The 6,000-nt window shown below is 34.6% G+C and overlaps 1 long non-coding RNA gene across 1 annotated transcript in view; it reads right to left on the bottom strand.

Moving 5' to 3' along the window:
• The window catches only part of LOC136789032 (uncharacterized), a 761,292-nt gene that overhangs the window by 41,309 nt on the left and 713,983 nt on the right, over positions 1 to 6,000 (bottom strand). The gene's annotated exons all lie outside the window — the stretch shown is intronic.

The following is a 6,000-nucleotide window of genomic DNA, read 5'->3' as shown; positions in this document are numbered from 1 at the left end:
AGTGAAAAAAACTATTCCTTAATTCAGCAAACTTCTTTGATCTGGATGTGTTTGGCATTATAAATATATATTTCTAAATAATATCTTGAATTGTGGCAAAAGGTCTAATATTTCTTCTCTAGGTGTCTGTAATTAACTGTGATGCTGACTAACAATACACAGATCTGTTCTCTTTACAGTCTTGGTAGATCAACAGCTTCATATCAGTGGTCTGCCTTTTATCATGTCTATGATTAAGTGTATTTTTATCACACTTGAATAAAAGTTGGGATTTTTTACAGACCACGATACTAATTCTTATTAGCATATGGTTTTTAGAAACTAGTTATTTGTTTTCATTTACAGTTAGTATTTTCATTTGTTTGTATGATGGTAATTATTGCTCTTTCATGCTTACATGCCAGAAATAATGCTCTGGATTTTCATATCTTTTCAAATTAGTGAATATGTACTTAAACTAGGAAAGAAGCAGAAGTTAACCTATACTTTTAAGTGCATGATAGTGATCAGAGAAAAAAAAATATCCTAAAAAGTAGATATTATGATCACAGTGCTGATACAGCTATACAAATTGAACTCTAGCTCCTGGCTCTCACACTTCTATTGAGGAAAACAGAGTATTTTTATGCCCTTTTTGGGTTTCTCCATATCGAATACTAACTGTGGAACATTTAGGAATGTGAATTTTCTTCTTTTTATCTAAGCACCAATCTAAGCATCTGGTACTGAATACAGTATTTAGAATTATACTCTGTGATAGAGCTTAAATAAGAGTCTATGATCAGGCAGCTAATTTGCAGCTGGGTCTTTGGAACTTGAGTATTCAATTTATTGGCCACATCTGAACAGATACTATGGATCCCAGATATTTTTCCTTAAAGATTTAATCTAGAACACATACTGTAGTGTCCTTGAGCTTTGTACATAAGCTTTGTACAAAATTAAATCTCTGAAGCTAAGTTAAAATCCCTGAAGTGGACTGTGTAAATATTTGGGAAGTAAATTACCAACTAGGATTATGTATCTAAATCATAGTGTGTCCTATTAAAAACATGAAAATATTTACAGTAATAGATTTTTTACGGGAAACGCAGAATACTAGTGGACCACCAGAGGCCCAAGCAAAAGGAACAAATTAATATGCTGACATCTAGAAGCAAAGAAAAAATGAGCAATGGTGGATGGAAGGCAGTTTGGCCTAATGAATCCTGAAACCTTCCCAGAGGCTCTTAGAGGCAAGCATACCGCTAAGCTGGTGGAAGAAAACATTCACTCTGAATGCAAGATTTAAGTAATAGAAAGAAAAAAGGGGGTGAGAGAGAGAGAGACAGAGTCTTGAGAGCACCTGCCATCTCACTCAGGTGTCAAAAGAGAAAGAGCTTGTAAGATGCCAATAGACAGATGGTCTATAGCTGATGTGAGATGTGTGTTGAACACTGGGATGTCTGCACTGGTGAGATGCTGTTTGAATTACACGGTTTGTAATTCCAGTAAGAGGGTAATGTTCTGAACCTGGAGAAAACAAGTTCACTCCGTCAGTATGAACCTCTGTGGGAACTGTCTATGTATGAAGACGCAATGAAACTAAGGAAAATAAAAGGTGACGCTAAAGAGTGAGATACCATATTTCATGAGTATGAAATGCAACATGGCAGTTATCCAAGTTCCCAAGAACCTTGAAACTTATGAAAAGAAGCTTTAAAACTGCTTTTAAATAGATTTTACTGATCTTAGTAGTAGCATGTCCAGCTGCTGCCTTTGGCCTGTCCCTCTGCTTATCCCTTATAATGAAAATCCACCTTTTTTTTTTTTTTTTTTTCATCAGTTCTTCATTTTCTGCTGGAGTCTCTGGGACCCTCTGACTGAGGTGTGACAGTTTCTGACACTTTGAAACCATATTTAGGCAGGTAAGAAGTCTAAAGATGAGTAACAGTTTACAGTTACAGCATAATTGGATTAGTACTGATGTAGTCCTCCCAACAGAGGACTTCATGTATATTAGCAGATGTATTTCGACATTGCCCGAAGCCATAGGTCACTGCTTTTTTAAACTTTTTAAACTGCATGCAAAGAGAAAATATGGTCAATTCACAATTTGACAAATATTATTTAATTTTGAGTTCCCTTTGTATCCCTAGGTCAGACCTGTGCTATACATGAATGTCCCAGGTAACAAAGTAGACATGTTAGAATTATTTTTTATTTCACAAAGGAAATGGTTTGCTAACTGAAATAAAAGAGACTGACAAAACTCTACTTATGTAGTTATTTCATAATAATCACACTGCATTTTTCTAGCTCTTAAATTGTCCATTGTTCTGCATTTCAATCTATTTAAAATCCTCAGAAAAGTATTTTGTTTGATTCATATTTCAAAAAAAAAAAAAGACTAAGGGGACAAATACTGTAGAAGAAAAAGATTTTTAATGAAAGTTGATAGAATCTGATGCACAAAAAGCAGCAGTTTAGTCTTTCAATTATTCCACAGGCTGCAAAAGCAGATGAGAAGATTCTTCAGAGATTCTAGAAGTATATGTGGGCATTAGTGCTTGCTGGTATTAAAAGACCTAGTTCATTCAATTTTCACCATCCTATTTGCTAGGATTATTCTAATAAGCTGTCCATTTGCAGATTTTTGTACAATAGTGCGAGAACTTAGCCATTGTGTTTGGAAGTTTTCCTTATTAGAAGGAAAAATACTTCTGCACCTTTTCCAAACAGGTACAGTTGAAAATGGCTTTTTATTGAATTTTATGGTTGCGTTTCTGAAAATTTTCCAATAAGGATACTTGTCTTTGTGTCCCTCTACACAGAAATCCATCTGTGGACTATATGGCTCTAAATTCATTGTTCTGCATCCTGGAGACAAATCCTAGGTAATTCCATAGAAAAACACCATATATGTTTTAGTATTGGGATGCTTCTTCTCAATCTTTCAAGACAAGAACTATCTAAAGGATGGAACTTATATTTATGGTGCTACTAGTAGTAGACTGAAGTTTAAGAAATCACAAAGGCTGTTATCATCAAATTACAAAAAAAAAAATTAAAATTAAATAAAATAATTCTATTTTGATAACTGATCTTTTAAAAGAATCTTTCTGAACCTTAATTGTTCAACAATAAAAACTATTAAAACATTAAAGTTAATAAATTTATAAAATATTCAAATAGCTTTTTATTTCTCTGAATGCCTATCCAAAATCATAGTCTTTTAGAGGCTATGTTTCTCCTTGTTGTAATTAATTTAAAGTCACAGCACCTGCATCACAGATGAATTTTTCACAGTGTGCTCTATTGGATGTCACGGTGAACAGCTCTGAATAGTTCTATTGACTAATTCCACAACTAATTGTTGTAATTTAAAATGGTGAAAACATCTGGAATAGTAATGAGCCTTAGATCTTATGCACTGTCAGATTCTCACAGAGATAACCCTCTGGCACAACCTGATGGATATTTAAGCCTTATGTTTGTTCTCAGTGAAGGGGCGGAGGGGTGTGGGGGGGGGAGGAGGAAAGATGTTGTTAGCTTGTTTTTATTTTCACAGTGTTCTAATCTTCTAGTGATGGGCAATAAATTATATTAATCTCTGTTTTATCTGTTTTTAACGATTTTAATAAATTATACTAATCTCTTTTTGTTATTTAATCTCTGTATATTAATGTCTGTTTTTGGCTGTTATGGTGATTGGTGAGCTGGATTGGATCTCTCTGTCTTATCTAAACCCTTGAACCCTTTTTCATCATATTTTCTCCCCCTGTTATTTTGAGAAAGGGGATTGAGAATGTGGTGTGGTGGAGTTTAGCCACCCATTAGCGTGAAACCACCACATTTCTCTTCATCTGTGTAGCAGCATTTTCTGCACAGATTTTCTGAGTATTAAAAAGCACCTGTAGTTTGACTCATGTTTAAAATCTGTAAAAGCAGCAGTCCTTCATTTTGACATGCTAAGGCTACTGCTATTGGTGCAGTACTTTGACTTAAAATCCCATCAAAATAAGAGAAGTGGTAGCTGGCACGATGTCCCCCATTTGCTTTGCAGTCTCTTAGAAATCCTTTTTCCTGTAGATTGAAAGCATTCTGAATTGTATTCTCTGATGTATTCCCCATTTTTCTTTCCTGCTAGAAAGAAGATGGGTATTTGAGTCAGAGTGCCACTGATGATGGATAAGAAAGATGGCTGTGTGTGTGGTGTGGATAAATTCTTCCACTAAAGTGAGAATGATTTTATCCATTGCAAATGCTGTGTCTGTTTACTGTCCTTTAAGTGCCAATGGACTCAGGCTGTTAGAAGAAAGTCATTTTCTAGAAAGAAAAAAACACAGAACATATATATAAAGATATATACAAAAAGAACCCCCCAAATTAATAAATTAATAAATTATTATTATTATTATCATTATTTTTTTAAATGATTTATATTATTCAGATATTTAAGAACCGTTTTGTGACAGGATTTCACAAATACCAATTAGTCTTCAAGTAAGAAATCTGGTTGCATGTTTTCATCCTAAGCTAGGAAAATGAAAATCTTTTCTCATACAGCATAGAAACAAATCTTTACATAGTATATTATTAGGAAAGGAAACTATTGATGATCCTTTTTTAAATTGCTGATACAGCATTTAAATACTATCTTCCATTATTTTTGCTTCAAACAATTAATCCTAAAGAGAAATTGGACTATGTAATTTACAGATTTCCTTAAAATATCACTTATATTTGTGTATTTCATTCATTTATTAAAGTAGTCATACTTTGTTTATCTAAGATTTTGCTCTTCTCAAAATCTATGTAAAGTGAAACGCATATCTTTGTCTTCCTAAATCCAAGCTATAATTGCTTATCAAATTATCATTCCCTAGGAGTCACCGGATTTATGGTCACTCCTCATTTAAAAGCTCTCTATCTGCCTGTGAGTTGCCTGAATTCAATAAGAAAAGAGACAGAGTCACACTCCAAAACATTTGGATATTTAAGGCATAACGCAAGCTGGAAACCATACATAAAATTCACTTCAGTCTATAGAGGGAATTAAACCTATGACTCCCACTTGCCAGTCAAGTTTTTCTCTCTCACATGATAAAAAGCCAGGACTGCTTTCTGCAGTACAATTCTTTAAGGCGAAAAACTCTGGCATTTGGAAGGGTGAAATTCTCTGTTTTCTTCAAAATCTAAAATCTAATTCTAAATCTAAATATCTAAGTGTCCACATACCTATTATCTGAGTCCCCCTGCTAGATCAAGATCTACTTGGCAGAGGGCTTTGGCTGCTCCCTCTGATGGCTCTTAGAAGTCCAGAGAGGCTGTAGGTTCACCTATGGAGTCATTTCAATGCCCAGCTGGGAGCACCTCAGAAAATGACACATCAAAAGCCAGGGCTCCTAGTGAGCCTGTAAGCTTAGAGGGCCAAGGATACTTTGAGTTACATTTTTTGGACTTCCGTATGCACAGCTCACCTAAACCAAGTTCTGAGTTTCACTATATTTCCTGTATCCAAGTCCAAGAAGCTAGGCCAGGCAGAATTTTTTTGTTTGTTTTTTAAATGAAGAGTTCCTTAGTAGATAGTTTTCATTTTCTGGACCACTACAGCTTATACGTAGGAATTTATTCTAGGCAACAAGATGCTGAGCTAAATGAGGATTGTCTCGGAAACTGTAAATTGAGGGGAATTTCTCTTTTAGTAGGAATAAAATATTAAATGTATGTTTCATTTTGCTCATTATTTTCAATGGAAGTTCAGGGGAAAACTTCATCTAACATGCTGTATCTCAATTGTACTTCATGTTGTTCCCATAATCTTAACAACAGCAACAAAATCAACAACAAAAGTGAGAAGATTAGGTAGTTTTTCACCTCAGAAAAGAAACAGTTCGTTGACTAAAGGAGAATGGAAATTAGGTAGTGGGAAACAAGCAAATAGGGATTGATGTTAGGTCATTCAAACAACACAAACCTGACACACCAGGTTCACTAGGGCAGAAATAGGGCAGAGAG

The sequence above is a fragment of the Anser cygnoides genome, chromosome Z, assembly GCF_040182565.1.
Source record: "Anser cygnoides isolate HZ-2024a breed goose chromosome Z, Taihu_goose_T2T_genome, whole genome shotgun sequence".
NCBI lineage: Eukaryota > Metazoa > Chordata > Aves > Anseriformes > Anatidae > Anser > Anser cygnoides.
Note: the sequence above shows the minus strand (reverse complement) of the source record. Positions and strands in the feature narration are given on the sequence as shown.